Source organism: Mesoplodon mirus, assembly GCF_964341445.2.
Source record: "Mesoplodon mirus genome assembly, chromosome: 5".
Classification (NCBI taxonomy): Eukaryota; Metazoa; Chordata; class Mammalia; order Artiodactyla; family Ziphiidae; genus Mesoplodon; species Mesoplodon mirus.
In genome coordinates, this window is record NC_138980.1 from 34,031,108 (window position 1) to 34,054,537 (window position 23,430).

A 23,430-nucleotide genomic window follows, 5' to 3' on the forward strand; every position below is an offset into this window, starting at 1 on the left:
AATATCAAAAAAAGTAAAACACCCAATCGAAAGATGGGCAGAAGACCTAAATAGGCCTTTCTCCAGAGAAGACATACAGATGGTCAAAAAGCACATGAAAAGATGCTCAACGTCACTAACTGCTAGAGAAATGCAAATCTAAACTATAATACGAGGTATTACCTCACATCAGTCAGAACAGCCATCATCAAAAAGTCGACAAACAGGGACTTCCCTGGTGGCGCAGTGGCTGAGAATCCGCCTGCCAATGCAGGGCACACGGGTTTGAACCCTGGTCCGGGAAGATCCCACATGCCGCGGAGCAACGAAGCCCGTGCGCCACAACTACTGAGCCTGCACTCCGCAGCCCGCAAGCCACGACTGCTGAGCCTGCGCTCTAGGGCCCACGAGCCACAACTACTGAGCCCGCGTGCCACAACTAGTGAAGCCTGCGTGCCTAGAGCCCATGCTCCGCGACAACAGAAGCCACTGCAGTAAGCCACTGCCACACACCGCACCGAAGAGTAGCCCCCGCTCACCGTAACTAAAGAAGCAGCCCGCGCACAGCAATGAAGACCCAACGCAGCCGAAAATAAATTTAATTAATTAATTTTTTAAAAAGGCTACAAACAATAAATGCTGGGGAGGGTGTGGAGAAAAGGGAACCCTCCCACCCTGTTAGTGGGAATGAAAATTGGTGCAGCCACTATGGACAACAGTATGGAGGTTCCTTAAACAACTAAAAAGAGAGCTACCATGTGATTCAGCAATCCCACACCTGGCCATATATCCAGAGAAAACCATAATTCAAAAAGATACATGCACCCCAATGTTCATAGCAGCACTATTCACAATAGGCAAGACACAGAAGCAACCTAAATGTCCACTGACAGATGAATACATAAAGAAGATGCAGTACATACATGCAATGGAATACTACTCAGCCATAAAAAAACGAAATAATGCCATTTGCAGCAACATGGATGGACCGAGAGATTCTCATACTAAGTGAAGTCAGACAGAAAAGACTAATATCTTATGATACCACTTATATGTGGAATCTAAAAAAAATGATACAAATGAACTTATTTACAAAACAGAAACAGACTCACAGACTTAGAAACCAAACTTATGGTTACCAAAGGGGAAAGGTGGGGGGAGGGATAAATTAGGAGGTTGGGATTAACAAATACACACTACTAGACATAAAATAGATAACCAACAAGGACCTACTGTATAGCACAAGGAACTCTACTCAACAGTCTGTAATATTCGAAGTGGGAAAAGAATAGATATATGTATAACTGAGTCACTTTGCTGTACACCTAAAACACAACACTGAAAATTAACTATACTCCAATGTAAAAAAAAATTAAAATAAATGAATACATAAGAAAAAAATAGCAAAATTCAACAGAGTTGGAACATATCTATATTTGACAGTCTAGCACTGAAAAATACAGTATCTGTAATGAAAATATTGGCAGCTAGGAGCAACAGTAGACTGGACACAAGAGAAGACAGGGCAATAAGAAATGCCCAAGGTGGGGCTTCCCTGGTGGCGCAGTGGTTGAGAGTCCGCCTGCCGATGCAGGGGACACGGGTTCGTGCCCCCGTCCGGGAAGATCCCACATGCCGCGGAGCGGCTGGGCCCGTGAGCCATGGCCGCTGAGCCTGCGCGTCCGAGCCTGTACTTCGCAACGGGAGAGGCCGCAACAGTGAGAGGCCCGCGTACCACCAAAAAAAAAAAAAAGAGAAATGTCCAAGGTGAAGAAAGTAAACAGTAATAAGAATGGGAAAATGAAACAGACCATAAGGGATGTGGGACACAAAGGGCCTGACGTCTGTCAGTGGAGTCCCAGAGGAGGGGAAGAGGAAGAATGAAGAAGACTCCATTCAGTGAAGACCCAATGCAGCCAAAAATAAATAAAAATTTCTTTAAAAAAATAATCATTTAAAAAAAAAGACTCCGCACTCCCAATGCAGTGGGCCCTTGCTCAATCCCCGGTCAGGGAACTAGATCCTGCATGCCACAACTAAAGATCCCATGTGCTGCAACTAAGACCCGGTGCAGCTAAATGAATGAATGAATGAATGAATGAATGAATGAATGAATGAATGAATGAATAAATAAATATTTAAAAAAATATATTAAAAACAAGAACTGAGAGGACAAAATTGAAAAATAGGCAAATCTATATTCATAGTTGGAGATGGACACCATCGCACAGCTCTCTATAAATGACAGAAGAAATCAGGAAGGATCATTAAGATCGGAACAACATGAACAGCAGACTTGCCTAGTGGACATACACAGAACACTACTCCCAGCAACTGCAGAACACAGGTTCTTCTCAAGTGCACAGGAAACGATGACCACAGTAGGTAATACTATGTACCCTAATGCAGGTTTAAGAATAATTTATCTCCTGCAGAGCATGTTCTCTGGCTAAAGTGGAATCAAACTAGGATCAATCACAGGATAACAACAAGAAATCCCCCAATGTTTGGTAATTAACTCCTTGACATAAACATAGGCTAAAATAGAAACCATATGGAAATTAAGAACTACTTTGAACTGAATGATGGTGATTATAATACACCAAAATTTGAAGATCCTGCTAAAGCAGGATTGAGGGGAACACTTATGCTTTATGCATAGGTTGGAAAAGAAGAAAGGTTTATTTTACTTATTTATTATCATTAATTTTTTGGCTGCACCACACAGCTTGCAGGATCTTAGTTCCCTGACCAGGGATTTAACCCGGGCCCCGAAGTGAAAGTGCCATGTCCTAACCACTGCACCGCCAGGGTATTCCCAAGAAGAGAGGTTTAAAATCCATGGTCTCAGGTTTCATCTTAAGACACTAGAGAATTAACAGCAAGTTCAACCCAAAACAGGAGAAATAACAAAATAAGGAGGCCAAACATGAAGCAGAAAACGAATGAAATACAAACCAACCTTTGGTCCTTTGATAAAACAACAGCAAACGTTTCTGTCTGTTTGTTTTTAAAGAGAAAACACATGACTAACACCAAACGTGAGAAGCGGGGGCTTCCCTGGTGGCGCAGTGGTTAAGAATCCACCTGCCACTGCAGGGGACACGGGTTCGAGCCCTGGTCCGGGAAGATCCCACGTGCTGCGGAGCAACTAAGCCCGTGCGCCACAACTACTGAGCCCTCGTGCCACAGCTACTGAAGCCTGCGCGCCCTACAGCCCGTGCTCCACAACAAGAGAAGCCACCGCAATGAGAAGCCCACATACTGCAATGAAGAGCAGCCCCCGCTCGCTGCAACTAAAGAAAGCCCGCACGCAGCAATGAAGACCCAACGCAGCCATAAATAAGTAAATAAATAAATAAAAATAAACTTCCCTTTAAAAAAAAAAAACAAGAGAAGGGGGACACCACTACAGATCCTACAGACATGAAAGAGATAATAAAAGGGGTTCAATTTCTGGTTACGACATAGACTGTTGTGGAAGACCATAACTTTAGACGGTTAAAAATAAAACTAGAAAAAGAACAGATTCACTACAGAAACCATATATAGATACAGCCACAATGGAAAACAGCATGACGGTTCCTCAAACAATTCAAAATAGAATTCCCATATGATTCAGCAGTCCCACTTCTGGGTATATATCCAAAGGAAGTGAAATCAGGTTATCTTGAAGACATATATGCACCCCCCATGTTCACTGCAGCATTATTCACAATAGCCAAGACATGGAAACAACCTAAGTGTCCCTTGATGGATGAATAGACAAAGAAAATATGATATATACATTTTTTTCTGGTATACCATAATCACATTATCATTCAGTTCAGGATCGTTCCTAATCTGCATACGGTATAAATACATATATATCTATGTATGTACATATATATGTATAGATACATATATCGCAAATCAAAACAACAATGAGGAATCACCTCACACCAGTCAGAATGGCCATCATTAAAAAGTCTACAAATAATAAATGCTGGACAGGGTGTTGAGAGAAGGAAACCCTCCTGCACTGTTGGTGGGAATGTAAACTGGTACAGCCATTATGGAGAATAGTACGGAGGTTCCTTCAAAAACTAAACCTAGAACTACCGTATGATCCAGTAATCCCACTCCTGGGCATGTATCTGGACAAAAGCATAATTCAAAAAGGTACATGCAGGGAGTTTCCTGGTGGTCCAGTGGTTAATACTTTGCCTTCCAGTGTACAGGGTGTCGGTTCAATCCCTGGATGGGGAGCTAGGATCCCACATGCCTCAAGCCAAAAAACCAAAACATAAAACAGAAGCAATATTGTAACAACTTCAATAAAAACATTAAAAACGGTCCACGTCAAAAAAAAAAAAAAAGGTACATGTAACCCCTATGCTCAGAGTAGCACCCTAATAGCGGCGCTCTAATAGTTGACAATAGCCAAGACATGCAAACAATCTAAATGTCCACCGACAGATGAATGGATAAAGAAATGCTACATATATAAAATGGAATACTACTCAGCCATAAAAAATGAATGAAATAATGCCATTTGCAGCGACATCCGTGGACCTAGAGATTATCATACAAAGTAAATCAGAAAGACAAATGTCTCATGATATCCACTACATGTGGAATCTAAAAAATAATACAAATGAACATATGTACAAACCAGACTCACAGACATAGAAAACAAACTTACAGTTACCAAAGGGGAAAGGTGTGGGGGGAGGGATTAGTTGGGAGTATGGGATTAACATACACACACTACTATGTCTAAAATAAACAACAAGGACCTACTGATAACACAGGAAACTATATCCAACATCCTGTAATAACCTATAATGGAAAAGAATCTGAAGAAGAACAGATACATAGGTAACTGCATCACTTCGCTGTATACCTGAAACTAACAGAACACGGTAAATCAACTATACGTCAAAAACAATAAAAGAAATTGGAGTTATCAGAGAATTCATATATTCAAGACAGTAGAAAAATGGACAAAATAGATGTAATAATAATTTCAACAAGCAGAACACTCTCTGATATAAATTGCAGCAATGTCTTTTTGGATTCACCTCCTAGGGTAATGAAAATAAAAACAAAAATAAACAAATGGGACCTAACTAAACTTAAAAGCTTTTGAACTGCAAAGGAAACCATAAACAAAACAAAAAGACAACCTAAGAAATGGGAAAAAACATTTGCAGACGATGCGACCTACAAGGGATTAATCTCCAACATATACAAACAGCTCATGCAGCTCAATATCAAAAAAAGTAAAACACCCAATCGAAAGATGGGCAGAAGACCTAAATAGGCCTTTCTCCAGAGAAGACATACAGATGGTCAAAAAGCACATGAAAAGATGCTCAACGTCACTAACTGCTAGAGAAATGCAAATCTAAACTATAATACGAGGTATTACCTCACATCAGTCAGAACAGCCATCATCAAAAAGTCGACAAACAGGGACTTCCCTGGTGGCGCAGTGGCTGAGAATCCGCCTGCCAATGCAGGGCACACGGGTTTGAACCCTGGTCCGGGAAGATCCCACATGCCGCGGAGCAACGAAGCCCGTGCGCCACAACTACTGAGCCTGCACTCCGCAGCCCGCAAGCCACGACTGCTGAGCCTGCGCTCTAGGGCCCACGAGCCACAACTACTGAGCCCGCGTGCCACAACTAGTGAAGCCTGCGTGCCTAGAGCCCATGCTCCGCGACAACAGAAGCCACTGCAGTAAGCCACTGCCACACACCGCACCGAAGAGTAGCCCCCGCTCACCGTAACTAAAGAAGCAGCCCGCGCACAGCAATGAAGACCCAACGCAGCCGAAAATAAATTTAATTAATTAATTTTTTAAAAAGGCTACAAACAATAAATGCTGGGGAGGGTGTGGAGAAAAGGGAACCCTCCCACTCTGTTAGTGGGAATGAAAATTGGTGCAGCCACTATGGACAACAGTATGGAGGTTCCTTAAACAACTAAAAAGAGAGCTACCATGTGATTCAGCAATCCCACACCTGGCCATATATCCAGAGAAAACCATAATTCAAAAAGATACATGCACCCCAATGTTCATAGCAGCACTATTCACAATAGGCAAGACACAGAAGCAACCTAAATGTCCACTGACAGATGAATACATAAAGAAGATGCAGTACATACATGCAATGGAATACTACTCAGCCATAAAAAAACGAAATAATGCCATTTGCAGCAACATGGATGGACCGAGAGATTCTCATACTAAGTGAAGTCAGACAGAAAAGACTAATATCTTATGATACCACTTATATGTGGAATCTAAAAAAAATGATACAAATGAACTTATTTACAAAACAGAAACAGACTCACAGACTTAGAAACCAAACTTATGGTTACCAAAGGGGAAAGGTGGGGGGAGGGATAAATTAGGAGGTTGGGATTAACAAATACACACTACTAGACATAAAATAGATAACCAACAAGGACCTACTGTATAGCACAAGGAACTCTACTCAACAGTCTGTAATATTCGAAGTGGGAAAAGAATTGATATATGTATAACTGAGTCACTTTGCTGTACACCTAAAACACAACACTGAAAATTAACTATACTCCAATGTAAAAAAAAATTAAAATAAATGAATACATAAGAAAAAAATAGCAAAATTCAACAGAGTTGGAACATATCTATATTTGACAGTCTAGCACTGAAAAATACAGTATCTGTAATGAAAATATTGGCAGCTAGGAGCAACAGTAGACTGGACACAAGAGAAGACAGGGCAATAAGAAATGTCCAAGGTGGGGCTTCCCTGGTGGCGCAGTGGTTGAGAGTCCGCCTGCCGATGCAGGGGACACGGGTTCGTGCCCCCGTCCGGGAAGATCCCACATGCCGCGGAGCGGCTGGGCCCGTGAGCCATGGCCGCTGAGCCTGCGCGTCCGAGCCTGTACTTCGCAACGGGAGAGGCCGCAACAGTGAGAGGCCCGCGTACCACCAAAAAAAAAAAAAGAGAAATGTCCAAGGTGAAGAAAGTAAACAGTAATAAGAATGGGAAAATGAAACAGACCATAAGGGATGTGGGACACAAAGGGCCTGACGTCTGTCAGTGGAGTCCCAGAGGAGGGGAAGAGGAAGAATGAAGAAGACTCCATTCAGTGAAGACCCAATGCAGCCAAAAATAAATAAAAATTTCTTTAAAAAAATAATCATTTAAAAAAAAAGACTCCGCACTCCCAATGCAGTGGGCCCTTGCTCAATCCCCGGTCAGGGAACTAGATCCTGCATGCCACAACTAAAGATCCCATGTGCTGCAACTAAGACCCGGTGCAGCTAAATGAATGAATGAATGAATGAATGAATGAATGAATGAATGAATGAATGAATAAATAAATATTTAAAAAAATATATTAAAAACAAGAACTGAGAGGACAAAATTGAAAAATAGGCAAATCTATATTCATAGTTGGAGATGGACACCATCGCACAGCTCTCTATAAATGACAGAAGAAATCAGGAAGGATCATTAAGATCGGAACAACATGAACAGCAGACTTGCCTAGTGGACATACACAGAACACTACTCCCAGCAACTGCAGAACACAGGTTCTTCTCAAGTGCACAGGAAACGATGACCACAGTAGGTAATACTATGTACCCTAATGCAGGTTTAAGAATAATTTATCTCCTGCAGAGCATGTTCTCTGGCTAAAGTGGAATCAAACTAGGATCAATCACAGGATAACAACAAGAAATCCCCCAATGTTTGGTAATTAACTCCTTGACATAAACATAGGCTAAAATAGAAACCATATGGAAATTAAGAACTACTTTGAACTGAATGATGGTGATTATAATACACCAAAATTTGAAGATCCTGCTAAAGCAGGATTGAGGGGAACACTTATGCTTTATGCATAGGTTGGAAAAGAAGAAAGGTTTATTTTACTTATTTATTATCATTAATTTTTTGGCTGCACCACACAGCTTGCAGGATCTTAGTTCCCTGACCAGGGATTTAACCCGGGCCCCGAAGTGAAAGTGCCATGTCCTAACCACTGCACCGCCAGGGTATTCCCAAGAAGAGAGGTTTAAAATCCATGGTCTCAGGTTTCATCTTAAGACACTAGAGAATTAACAGCAAGTTCAACCCAAAACAGGAGAAATAACAAAATAAGGAGGCCAAACATGAAGCAGAAAACGAATGAAATACAAACCAACCTTTGGTCCTTTGATAAAACAACAGCAAACGTTTCTGTCTGTTTGTTTTTAAAGAGAAAACACATGACTAACACCAAACGTGAGAAGCGGGGGCTTCCCTGGTGGCGCAGTGGTTAAGAATCCACCTGCCACTGCAGGGGACACGGGTTCGAGCCCTGGTCCGGGAAGATCCCACGTGCTGCGGAGCAACTAAGCCCGTGCGCCACAACTACTGAGCCCTCGTGCCACAGCTACTGAAGCCTGCGCGCCCTACAGCCCGTGCTCCACAACAAGAGAAGCCACCGCAATGAGAAGCCCACATACTGCAATGAAGAGCAGCCCCCGCTCGCTGCAACTAAAGAAAGCCCGCACGCAGCAATGAAGACCCAACGCAGCCATAAATAAGTAAATAAATAAATAAAAATAAACTTCCCTTTAAAAAAAAAAAACAAGAGAAGGGGGACACCACTACAGATCCTACAGACATGAAAGAGATAATAAAAGGGGTTCAATTTCTGGTTACGACATAGACTGTTGTGGAAGACCATAACTTTAGACGGTTAAAAATAAAACTAGAAAAAGAACAGATTCACTACAGAAACCATATATAGATACAGCCACAATGGAAAACAGCATGACGGTTCCTCAAACAATTCAAAATAGAATTCCCATATGATTCAGCAGTCCCACTTCTGGGTATATATCCAAAGGAAGTGAAATCAGGTTATCTTGAAGACATATATGCACCCCCCATGTTCACTGCAGCATTATTCACAATAGCCAAGACATGGAAACAACCTAAGTGTCCCTTGATGGATGAATAGACAAAGAAAATATGATATATACATTTTTTTCTGGTATACCATAATCACATTATCATTCAGTTCAGGATCGTTCCTAATCTGCATACGGTATAAATACATATATATCTATGTATGTACATATATATGTATAGATACATATATCGCAAATCAAAACAACAATGAGGAATCACCTCACACCAGTCAGAATGGCCATCATTAAAAAGTCTACAAATAATAAATGCTGGACAGGGTGTTGAGAGAAGGAAACCCTCCTGCACTGTTGGTGGGAATGTAAACTGGTACAGCCATTATGGAGAATAGTACGGAGGTTCCTTCAAAAACTAAACCTAGAACTACCGTATGATCCAGTAATCCCACTCCTGGGCATGTATCTGGACAAAAGCATAATTCAAAAAGGTACATGCAGGGAGTTTCCTGGTGGTCCAGTGGTTAATACTTTGCCTTCCAGTGTACAGGGTGTCGGTTCAATCCCTGGATGGGGAGCTAGGATCCCACATGCCTCAAGCCAAAAAACCAAAACATAAAACAGAAGCAATATTGTAACAACTTCAATAAAAACATTAAAAACGGTCCACGTCAAAAAAAAAAAAAAAGGTACATGTAACCCCTATGCTCAGAGTAGCACCCTAATAGCGGCGCTCTAATAGTTGACAATAGCCAAGACATGCAAACAATCTAAATGTCCACCGACAGATGAATGGATAAAGAAATGCTACATATATAAAATGGAATACTACTCAGCCATAAAAAATGAATGAAATAATGCCATTTGCAGCGACATCCGTGGACCTAGAGATTATCATACAAAGTAAATCAGAAAGACAAATGTCTCATGATATCCGCTACATGTGGAATCTAAAAAATAATACAAATGAACATATGTACAAACCAGACTCACAGACATAGAAAACAAACTTACAGTTACCAAAGGGGAAAGGTGTGGGGGGAGGGATTAGTTGGGAGTATGGGATTAACATACACACACTACTATGTCTAAAATAAACAACAAGGACCTACTGATAACACAGGAAACTATATCCAACATCCTGTAATAACCTATAATGGAAAAGAATCTGAAGAAGAACAGATACATAGGTAACTGCATCACTTCGCTGTATACCTGAAACTAACAGAACACGGTAAATCAACTATACGTCAAAAACAATAAAAGAAATTGGAGTTATCAGAGAATTCATATATTCAAGACAGTAGAAAAATGGACAAAATAGATGTAATAATAATTTCAACAAGCAGAACACTCTCTGATATAAATTGCAGCAATGTCTTTTTGGATTCACCTCCTAGGGTAATGAAAATAAAAACAAAAATAAACAAATGGGACCTAACTAAACTTAAAAGCTTTTGAACTGCAAAGGAAACCATAAACAAAACAAAAAGACAACCTAAGAAATGGGAAAAAACATTTGCAGACGATGCGACCTACAAGGGATTAATCTCCAACATATACAAACAGCTCATGCAGCTCAATATCAAAAAAAGTAAAACACCCAATCGAAAGATGGGCAGAAGACCTAAATAGGCCTTTCTCCAGAGAAGACATACAGATGGTCAAAAAGCACATGAAAAGATGCTCAACGTCACTAACTGCTAGAGAAATGCAAATCTAAACTATAATACGAGGTATTACCTCACATCAGTCAGAACAGCCATCATCAAAAAGTCGACAAACAGGGACTTCCCTGGTGGCGCAGTGGCTGAGAATCCGCCTGCCAATGCAGGGCACACGGGTTTGAACCCTGGTCCGGGAAGATCCCACATGCCGCGGAGCAACGAAGCCCGTGCGCCACAACTACTGAGCCTGCACTCCACAGCCCGCAAGCCACGACTGCTGAGCCTGCGCTCTAGGGCCCACGAGCCACAACTACTGAGCCCGCGTGCCACAACTAGTGAAGCCTGCGTGCCTAGAGCCCATGCTCCGCGACAACAGAAGCCACTGCAGTAAGCCACTGCCACACACCGCACCGAAGAGTAGCCCCCGCTCACCGTAACTAAAGAAGCAGCCCGCGCACAGCAATGAAGACCCAACGCAGCCGAAAATAAATTTAATTAATTAATTTTTTAAAAAGGCTACAAACAATAAATGCTGGGGAGGGTGTGGAGAAAAGGGAACCCTCCCACCCTGTTAGTGGGAATGAAAATTGGTGCAGCCACTATGGACAACAGTATGGAGGTTCCTTAAACAACTAAAAAGAGAGCTACCATGTGATTCAGCAATCCCACACCTGGCCATATATCCAGAGAAAACCATAATTCAAAAAGATACATGCACCCCAATGTTCATAGCAGCACTATTCACAATAGGCAAGACACAGAAGCAACCTAAATGTCCACTGACAGATGAATACATAAAGAAGATGCAGTACATACATGCAATGGAATACTACTCAGCCATAAAAAAACGAAATAATGCCATTTGCAGCAACATGGATGGACCGAGAGATTCTCATACTAAGTGAAGTCAGACAGAAAAGACTAATATCTTATGATACCACTTATATGTGGAATCTAAAAAAAATGATACAAATGAACTTATTTACAAAACAGAAACAGACTCACAGACTTAGAAACCAAACTTATGGTTACCAAAGGGGAAAGGTGGGGGGAGGGATAAATTAGGAGGTTGGGATTAACAAATACACACTACTAGACATAAAATAGATAACCAACAAGGACCTACTGTATAGCACAAGGAACTCTACTCAACAGTCTGTAATATTCGAAGTGGGAAAAGAATAGATATATGTATAACTGAGTCACTTTGCTGTACACCTAAAACACAACACTGAAAATTAACTATACTCCAATGTAAAAAAAAATTAAAATAAATGAATACATAAGAAAAAAATAGCAAAATTCAACAGAGTTGGAACATATCTATATTTGACAGTCTAGCACTGAAAAATACAGTATCTGTAATGAAAATATTGGCAGCTAGGAGCAACAGTAGACTGGACACAAGAGAAGACAGGGCAATAAGAAATGTCCAAGGTGGGGCTTCCCTGGTGGCGCAGTGGTTGAGAGTCCGCCTGCCGATGCAGGGGACACGGGTTCGTGCCCCCGTCCGGGAAGATCCCACATGCCGCGGAGCGGCTGGGCCCGTGAGCCATGGCCGCTGAGCCTGCGCGTCCGAGCCTGTACTTCGCAACGGGAGAGGCCGCAACAGTGAGAGGCCCGCGTACCACCAAAAAAAAAAAAAGAGAAATGTCCAAGGTGAAGAAAGTAAACAGTAATAAGAATGGGAAAATGAAACAGACCATAAGGGATGTGGGACACAAAGGGCCTGACGTCTGTCAGTGGAGTCCCAGAGGAGGGGAAGAGGAAGAATGAAGAAGACTCCATTCAGTGAAGACCCAATGCAGCCAAAAATAAATAAAAATTTCTTTAAAAAAATAATCATTTAAAAAAAAAGACTCCGCACTCCCAATGCAGTGGGCCCTTGCTCAATCCCCGGTCAGGGAACTAGATCCTGCATGCCACAACTAAAGATCCCATGTGCTGCAACTAAGACCCGGTGCAGCTAAATGAATGAATGAATGAATGAATGAATGAATGAATGAATGAATAAATAAATAAATATTTAAAAAAATATATTAAAAACAAGAACTGAGAGGACAAAATTGAAAAATAGGCAAATCTATATTCATAGTTGGAGATGGACACCATCGCACAGCTCTCTATAAATGACAGAAGAAATCAGGAAGGATCATTAAGATCGGAACAACATGAACAGCAGACTTGCCTAGTGGACATACACAGAACACTACTCCCAGCAACTGCAGAACACAGGTTCTTCTCAAGTGCACAGGAAACGATGACCACAGTAGGTAATACTATGTACCCTAATGCAGGTTTAAGAATAATTTATCTCCTGCAGAGCATGTTCTCTGGCTAAAGTGGAATCAAACTAGGATCAATCACAGGATAACAACAAGAAATCCCCCAATGTTTGGTAATTAACTCCTTGACATAAACATAGGCTAAAATAGAAACCATATGGAAATTAAGAACTACTTTGAACTGAATGATGGTGATTATAATACACCAAAATTTGAAGATCCTGCTAAAGCAGGATTGAGGGGAACACTTATGCTTTATGCATAGGTTGGAAAAGAAGAAAGGTTTATTTTACTTATTTATTATCATTAATTTTTTGGCTGCACCACACAGCTTGCAGGATCTTAGTTCCCTGACCAGGGATTTAACCCGGGCCCCGAAGTGAAAGTGCCATGTCCTAACCACTGCACCGCCAGGGTATTCCCAAGAAGAGAGGTTTAAAATCCATGGTCTCAGGTTTCATCTTAAGACACTAGAGAATTAACAGCAAGTTCAACCCAAAACAGGAGAAATAACAAAATAAGGAGGCCAAACATGAAGCAGAAAACGAATGAAATACAAACCAACCTTTGGTCCTTTGATAAAACAACAGCAAACGTTTCTGTCTGTTTGTTTTTAAAGAGAAAACACATGACTAACACCAAACGTGAGAAGCGGGGGCTTCCCTGGTGGCGCAGTGGTTAAGAATCCACCTGCCACTGCAGGGGACACGGGTTCGAGCCCTGGTCCGGGAAGATCCCACGTGCTGCGGAGCAACTAAGCCCGTGCGCCACAACTACTGAGCCCTCGTGCCACAGCTACTGAAGCCTGCGCGCCCTACAGCCCGTGCTCCACAACAAGAGAAGCCACCGCAATGAGAAGCCCACATACTGCAATGAAGAGCAGCCCCCGCTCGCTGCAACTAAAGAAAGCCCGCACGCAGCAATGAAGACCCAACGCAGCCATAAATAAGTAAATAAATAAATAAAAATAAACTTCCCTTTAAAAAAAAAAAACAAGAGAAGGGGGACACCACTACAGATCCTACAGACATGAAAGAGATAATAAAAGGGGTTCAATTTCTGGTTACGACATAGACTGTTGTGGAAGACCATAACTTTAGACGGTTAAAAATAAAACTAGAAAAAGAACAGATTCACTACAGAAACCATATATAGATACAGCCACAATGGAAAACAGCATGACGGTTCCTCAAACAATTCAAAATAGAATTCCCATATGATTCAGCAGTCCCACTTCTGGGTATATATCCAAAGGAAGTGAAATCAGGTTATCTTGAAGACATATATGCACCCCCCATGTTCACTGCAGCATTATTCACAATAGCCAAGACATGGAAACAACCTAAGTGTCCCTTGATGGATGAATAGACAAAGAAAATATGATATATACATTTTTTTCTGGTATACCATAATCACATTATCATTCAGTTCAGGATCGTTCCTAATCTGCATACGGTATAAATACATATATATCTATGTATGTACATATATATGTATAGATACATATATCGCAAATCAAAACAACAATGAGGAATCACCTCACACCAGTCAGAATGGCCATCATTAAAAAGTCTACAAATAATAAATGCTGGACAGGGTGTTGAGAGAAGGAAACCCTCCTGCACTGTTGGTGGGAATGTAAACTGGTACAGCCATTATGGAGAATAGTACGGAGGTTCCTTCAAAAACTAAACCTAGAACTACCGTATGATCCAGTAATCCCACTCCTGGGCATGTATCTGGACAAAAGCATAATTCAAAAAGGTACATGCAGGGAGTTTCCTGGTGGTCCAGTGGTTAATACTTTGCCTTCCAGTGTACAGGGTGTCGGTTCAATCCCTGGATGGGGAGCTAGGATCCCACATGCCTCAAGCCAAAAAACCAAAACATAAAACAGAAGCAATATTGTAACAACTTCAATAAAAACATTAAAAACGGTCCACGTCAAAAAAAAAAAAAAAGGTACATGTAACCCCTATGCTCAGAGTAGCACCCTAATAGCGGCGCTCTAATAGTTGACAATAGCCAAGACATGCAAACAATCTAAATGTCCACCGACAGATGAATGGATAAAGAAATGCTACATATATAAAATGGAATACTACTCAGCCATAAAAAATGAATGAAATAATGCCATTTGCAGCGACATCCGTGGACCTAGAGATTATCATACAAAGTAAATCAGAAAGACAAATGTCTCATGATATCCGCTACATGTGGAATCTAAAAAATAATACAAATGAACATATGTACAAACCAGACTCACAGACATAGAAAACAAACTTACAGTTACCAAAGGGGAAAGGTGTGGGGGGAGGGATTAGTTGGGAGTATGGGATTAACATACACACACTACTATGTCTAAAATAAACAACAAGGACCTACTGATAACACAGGAAACTATATCCAACATCCTGTAATAACCTATAATGGAAAAGAATCTGAAGAAGAACAGATACATAGGTAACTGCATCACTTCGCTGTATACCTGAAACTAACAGAACACGGTAAATCAACTATACGTCAAAAACAATAAAAGAAATTGGAGTTATCAGAGAATTCATATATTCAAGACAGTAGAAAAATGGACAAAATAGATGTAATAATAATTTCAACAAGCAGAACACTCTCTGATATAAATTGCAGCAATGTCTTTTTGGATTCACCTCCTAGGGTAATGAAAATAAAAACAAAAATAAACAAATGGGACCTAACTAAACTTAAAAGCTTTTGAACTGCAAAGGAAACCATAAACAAAACAAAAAGACAACCTAAGAAATGGGAAAAAACATTTGCAGACGATGCGACCTACAAGGGATTAATCTCCAACATATACAAACAGCTCATGCAGCTCAATATCAAAAAAAGTAAAACACCCAATCGAAAGATGGGCAGAAGACCTAAATAGGCCTTTCTCCAGAGAAGACATACAGATGGTCAAAAAGCACATGAAAAGATGCTCAACGTCACTAACTGCTAGAGAAATGCAAATCTAAACTATAATACGAGGTATTACCTCACATCAGTCAGAACAGCCATCATCAAAAAGTCGACAAACAGGGACTTCCCTGGTGGCGCAGTGGCTGAGAATCCGCCTGCCAATGCAGGGCACACGGGTTTGAACCCTGGTCCGGGAAGATCCCACATGCCGCGGAGCAACGAAGCCCGTGCGCCACAACTACTGAGCCTGCACTCCGCAGCCCGCAAGCCACGACTGCTGAGCCTGCGCTCTAGGGCCCACGAGCCACAACTACTGAGCCCGCGTGCCACAACTAGTGAAGCCTGCGTGCCTAGAGCCCATGCTCCGCGACAACAGAAGCCACTGCAGTAAGCCACTGCCACACACCGCACCGAAGAGTAGCCCCCGCTCACCGTAACTAAAGAAGCAGCCCGCGCACAGCAATGAAGACCCAACGCAGCCGAAAATAAATTTAATTAATTAATTTTTTAAAAAGGCTACAAACAATAAATGCTGGGGAGGGTGTGGAGAAAAGGGAACCCTCCCACCCTGTTAGTGGGAATGAAAATTGGTGCAGCCACTATGGACAACAGTATGGAGGTTCCTTAAACAACTAAAAAGAGAGCTACCATGTGATTCAGCAATCCCACACCTGGCCATATATCCAGAGAAAACCATAATTCAAAAAGATACATGCACCCCAATGTTCATAGCAGCACTATTCACAATAGGCAAGACACAGAAGCAACCTAAATGTCCACTGACAGATGAATACATAAAGAAGATGCAGTACATACATGCAATGGAATACTACTCAGCCATAAAAAAACGAAATAATGCCATTTGCAGCAACATGGATGGACCGAGAGATTCTCATACTAAGTGAAGTCAGACAGAAAAGACTAATATCTTATGATACCACTTATATGTGGAATCTAAAAAAAATGATACAAATGAACTTATTTACAAAACAGAAACAGACTCACAGACTTAGAAACCAAACTTATGGTTACCAAAGGGGAAAGGTGGGGGGAGGGATAAATTAGGAGGTTGGGATTAACAAATACACACTACTAGACATAAAATAGATAACCAACAAGGACCTACTGTATAGCACAAGGAACTCTACTCAACAGTCTGTAATATTCGAAGTGGGAAAAGAATAGATATATGTATAACTGAGTCACTTTGCTGTACACCTAAAACACAACACTGAAAATTAACTATACTCCAATGTAAAAAAAAATTAAAATAAATGAATACATAAGAAAAAAATAGCAAAATTCAACAGAGTTGGAACATATCTATATTTGACAGTCTAGCACTGAAAAATACAGTATCTGTAATGAAAATATTGGCAGCTAGGAGCAACAGTAGACTGGACACAAGAGAAGACAGGGCAATAAGAAATGTCCAAGGTGGGGCTTCCCTGGTGGCGCAGTGGTTGAGAGTCCGCCTGCCGATGCAGGGGACACGGGTTCGTGCCCCCGTCCGGGAAGATCCCACATGCCGCGGAGCGGCTGGGCCCGTGAGCCATGGCCGCTGAGCCTGCGCGTCCGAGCCTGTACTTCGCAACGGGAGAGGCCGCAACAGTGAGAGGCCCGCGTACCACCAAAAAAAAAAAAAGAGAAATGTCCAAGGTGAAGAAAGTAAACAGTAATAAGAATGGGAAAATGAAACAGACCATAAGGGATGTGGGACACAAAGGGCCTGACGTCTGTCAGTGGAGTCCCAGAGGAGGGGAAGAGGAAGAATGAAGAAGACTCCATTCAGTGAAGACCCAATGCAGCCAAAAATAAATAAAAATTTCTTTAAAAAAATAATCATTTAAAAAAAAAGACTCCGCACTCCCAATGCAGTGGGCCCTTGCTCAATCCCCGGTCAGGGAACTAGATCCTGCATGCCACAACTAAAGATCCCATGTGCTGCAACTAAGACCCGGTGCAGCTAAATGAATGAATGAATGAATGAATGAATGAATGAATGAATGAATGAATAAATAAATATTTAAAAAAATATATTAAAAACAAGAACTGAGAGGACAAAATTGAAAAATAGGCAAATCTATATTCATAGTTGGAGATGGACACCATCGCACAGCTCTCTATAAATGACAGAAGAAATCAGGAAGGATCATTAAGATCGGAACAACATGAACAGCAGACTTGCCTAGTGGACATACACAGAACACTACTCCCAGCAACTGCAGAACACAGGTTCTTCTCAAGTGCACAGGAAACGATGACCACAGTAGGTAATACTATGTACCCTAATGCAGGTTTAAGAATAATTTATCTCCTGCAGAGCATGTTCTCTGGCTAAAGTGGAATCAAACTAGGATCAATCACAGGATAACAACAAGAAATCCCCCAATGTTTGGTAATTAACTCCTTGACATAAACATAGGCTAAAATAGAAACCATATGGAAATTAAGAACTACTTTGAACTGAATGATGGTGATTATAATACACCAAAATTTGAAGATCCTGCTAAAGCAGGATTGAGGGGAACACTTATGCTTTATGCATAGGTTGGAAAAGAAGAAAGGTTTATTTTACTTATTTATTATCATTAATTTTTTGGCTGCGCCACACAGCTTGCAGGATCTTAGTTCCCTGACCAGGGATTTAACCCGGGCCCCGAAGTGAAAGTGCCATGTCCTAACCACTGCACCGCCAGGGTATTCCCAAGAAGAGAGGTTTAAAATCCATGGTCTCAGGTTTCATCTTAAGACACTAGAGAATTAACAGCAAGTTCAACCCAAAACAGGAGAAATAACAAAATAAGGAGGCCAAACATGAAGCAGAAAACGAATGAAATACAAACCAACCTTTGGTCCTTTGATAAAACAACAGCAAACGTTTCTGTCTGTTTGTTTTTAAAGAGAAAACACATGACTAACACCAAACGTGAGAAGCGGGGGCTTCCCTGGTGGCGCAGTGGTTAAGAATCCACCTGCCACTGCAGGGGACACGGGTTCGAGCCCTGGTCCGGGAAGATCCCACGTGCTGCGGAGCAACTAAGCCCGTGCGCCACAACTACTGAGCCCTCGTGCCACAGCTACTGAAGCCTGCGCGCCCTACAGCCCGTGCTCCACAACAAGAGAAGCCACCGCAATGAGAAGCCCACATACTGCAATGAAGAGCAGCCCCCGCTCGCTGCAACTAAAGAAAGCCCGCACGCAGCAATGAAGACCCAACGCAGCCATAAATAAGTAAATAAATAAATAAAAATAAACTTCCCTTTAAAAAAAAAAAAACAAGAGAAGGGGGACACCACTACAGATCCTACAGACATGAAAGAGATAATAAAAGGGGTTCAATTTCTGGTTACGACATAGACTGTTGTGGAAGACCATAACTTTAGACGGTTAAAAATAAAACTAGAAAAAGAACAGATTCACTACAGAAACCATATATAGATACAGCCACAATGGAAAACAGCATGACGGTTCCTCAAACAATTCAAAATAGAATTCCCATATGATTCAGCAGTCCCACTTCTGGGTATATATCCAAAGGAAGTGAAATCAGGTTATCTTGAAGACATATATGCACCCCCCATGTTCACTGCAGCATTATTCACAATAGCCAAGACATGGAAACAACCTAAGTGTCCCTTGATGGATGAATAGACAAAGAAAATATGATATATACATTTTTTTCTGGTATACCATAATCACATTATCATTCAGTTCAGGATCGTTCCTAATCTGCATACGGTATAAATACATATATATCTATGTATGTACATATATATGTATAGATACATATATCGCAAATCAAAACAACAATGAGGAATCACCTCACACCAGTCAGAATGGCCATCATTAAAAAGTCTACAAATAATAAATGCTGGACAGGGTGTTGAGAGAAGGAAACCCTCCTGCACTGTTGGTGGGAATGTAAACTGGTACAGCCATTATGGAGAATAGTACGGAGGTTCCTTCAAAAACTAAACCTAGAACTACCGTATGATCCAGTAATCCCACTCCTGGGCATGTATCTGGACAAAAGCATAATTCAAAAAGGTACATGCAGGGAGTTTCCTGGTGGTCCAGTGGTTAATACTTTGCCTTCCAGTGTACAGGGTGTCGGTTCAATCCCTGGATGGGGAGCTAGGATCCCACATGCCTCAAGCCAAAAAACCAAAACATAAAACAGAAGCAATATTGTAACAACTTCAATAAAAACATTAAAAACGGTCCACGTCAAAAAAAAAAAAAAAGGTACATGTAACCCCTATGCTCAGAGTAGCACTCTAATAGCGGCGCTCTAATAGTTGACAATAGCCAAGACATGCAAACAATCTAAATGTCCACCGACAGATGAATGGATAAAGAAATGCTACATATATAAAATGGAATACTACTCAGCCATAAAAAATGAATGAAATAATGCCATTTGCAGCGACATCCGTGGACCTAGAGATTATCATACAAAGTAAATCAGAAAGACAAATGTCTCATGATATCCGCTACATGTGGAATCTAAAAAATAATACAAATGAACATATGTACAAACCAGACTCACAGACATAGAAAACAAACTTACAGTTACCAAAGGGGAAAGGTGTGGGGGGAGGGATTAGTTGGGAGTATGGGATTAACATACACACACTACTATGTCTAAAATAAACAACAAGGACCTACTGATAACACAGGAAACTATATCCAACATCCTGTAATAACCTATAATGGAAAAGAATCTGAAGAAGAACAGATACATAGGTAACTGCATCACTTCGCTGTATACCTGAAACTAACAGAACACGGTAAATCAACTATACGTCAAAAACAATAAAAGAAATTGGAGTTATCAGAGAATTCATATATTCAAGACAGTAGAAAAATGGACAAAATAGATGTAATAATAATTTCAACAAGCAGAACACTCTCTGATATAAATTGCAGCAATGTCTTTTTGGATTCACCTCCTAGGGTAATGAAAATAAAAACAAAAATAAACAAATGGGACCTAACTAAACTTAAAAGCTTTTGAACTGCAAAGGAAACCATAAACAAAACAAAAAGACAACCTAAGAAATGGGAAAAAACATTTGCAGACGATGCGACCTACAAGGGATTAATCTCCAACATATACAAACAGCTCATGCAGCTCAATATCAAAAAAAGTAAAACACCCAATCGAAAGATGGGCAGAAGACCTAAATAGGCCTTTCTCCAGAGAAGACATACAGATGGTCAAAAAGCACATGAAAAGATGCTCAACGTCACTAACTGCTAGAGAAATGCAAATCTAAACTATAATACGAGGTATTACCTCACATCAGTCAGAACAGCCATCATCAAAAAGTCGACAAACAGGGACTTCCCTGGTGGCGCAGTGGCTGAGAATCCGCCTGCCAATGCAGGGCACACGGGTTTGAACCCTGGTCCGGGAAGATCCCACATGCCGCGGAGCAACGAAGCCCGTGCGCCACAACTACTGAGCCTGCACTCCACAGCCCGCAAGCCACGACTGCTGAGCCTGCGCTCTAGGGCCCACGAGCCACAACTACTGAGCCCGCGTGCCACAACTAGTGAAGCCTGCGTGCCTAGAGCCCATGCTCCGCGACAACAGAAGCCACTGCAGTAAGCCACTGCCACACACCGCACCGAAGAGTAGCCCCCGCTCACCGTAACTAAAGAAGCAGCCCGCGCACAGCAATGAAGACCCAACGCAGCCGAAAATAAATTTAATTAATTAATTTTTTAAAAAGGCTACAAACAATAAATGCTGGGGAGGGTGTGGAGAAAAGGGAACCCTCCCACCCTGTTAGTGGGAATGAAAATTGGTGCAGCCACTATGGACAACAGTATGGAGGTTCCTTAAACAACTAAAAAGAGAGCTACCATGTGATTCAGCAATCCCACACCTGGCCATATATCCAGAGAAAACCATAATTCAAAAAGATACATGCACCCCAATGTTCATAGCAGCACTATTCACAATAGGCAAGACACAGAAGCAACCTAAATGTCCACTGACAGATGAATACATAAAGAAGATGCAGTACATACATGCAATGGAATACTACTCAGCCATAAAAAAACGAAATAATGCCATTTGCAGCAACATGGATGGACCGAGAGATTCTCATACTAAGTGAAGTCAGACAGAAAAGACTAATATCTTATGATACCACTTATATGTGGAATCTAAAAAAAATGATACAAATGAACTTATTTACAAAACAGAAACAGACTCACAGACTTAGAAACCAAACTTATGGTTACCAAAGGGGAAAGGTGGGGGGAGGGATAAATTAGGAGGTTGGGATTAACAAATACACACTACTAGACATAAAATAGATAACCAACAAGGACCTACTGTATAGCACAAGGAACTCTACTCAACAGTCTGTAATATTCGAAGTGGGAAAAGAATTGATATATGTATAACTGAGTCACTTTGCTGTACACCTAAAACACAACACTGAAAATTAACTATACTCCAATGTAAAAAAAAATTAAAATAAATGAATACATAAGAAAAAAATAGCAAAATTCAACAGAGTTGGAACATATCTATATTTGACAGTCTAGCACTGAAAAATACAGTATCTGTAATGAAAATATTGGCAGCTAGGAGCAACAGTAGACTGGACACAAGAGAAGACAGGGCAATAAGAAATGTCCAAGGTGGGGCTTCCCTGGTGGCGCAGTGGTTGAGAGTCCGCCTGCCGATGCAGGGGACACGGGTTCGTGCCCCCGTCCGGGAAGATCCCACATGCCGCGGAGCGGCTGGGCCCGTGAGCCATGGCCGCTGAGCCTGCGCGTCCGAGCCTGTACTTCGCAACGGGAGAGGCCGCAACAGTGAGAGGCCCGCGTACCACCAAAAAAAAAAAAAAGAGAAATGTCCAAGGTGAAGAAAGTAAACAGTAATAAGAATGGGAAAATGAAACAGACCATAAGGGATGTGGGACACAAAGGGCCTGACGTCTGTCAGTGGAGTCCCAGAGGAGGGGAAGAGGAAGAATGAAGAAGACTCCATTCGGTGAAGACCCAATGCAGCCAAAAATAAATAAAAATTTCTTTAAAAAAATAATCATTTAAAAAAAAAGACTCCGCACTCCCAATGCAGTGGGCCCTTGCTCAATCCCCGGTCAGGGAACTAGATCCTGCATGCCACAACTAAAGATCCCATGTGCTGCAACTAAGACCCGGTGCAGCTAAATGAATGAATGAATGAATGAATGAATGAATGAATGAATGAATGAATAAATAAATAAATATTTAAAAAAATATATTAAAAACAAGAACTGAGAGGACAAAATTGAAAAATAGGCAAATCTATATTCATAGTTGGAGATGGACACCATCGCACAGCTCTCTATAAATGACAGAAGAAATCAGGAAGGATCATTAAGATCGGAACAACATGAACAGCAGACTTGCCTAGTGGACATACACAGAACACTACTCCCAGCAACTGCAGAACACAGGTTCTTCTCAAGTGCACAGGAAACGATGACCACAGTAGGTAATACTATGTACCCTAATGCAGGTTTAAGAATAATTTATCTCCTGCAGAGCATGTTCTCTGGCTAAAGTGGAATCAAACTAGGATCAATCACAGGATAACAACAAGAAATCCCCCAATGTTTGGTAATTAACTCCTTGACATAAACATAGGCTA

General features: G+C 41.3%; 1 long non-coding RNA gene across 1 annotated transcript; it reads left to right on the forward strand.

The window, feature by feature from the left end:
* Positions 1-1,513: 1,513 nt before the first annotated feature.
* Positions 1,514-22,648, forward strand: LOC309804262. The gene is made up of 2 exons (XR_014294106.1): positions 1,514-13,245; positions 18,387-22,648. It is a non-coding gene; the product is annotated as an uncharacterized lncRNA (long non-coding RNA).
* The last annotated feature ends 782 nt before the right edge of the window (positions 22,649-23,430 follow it).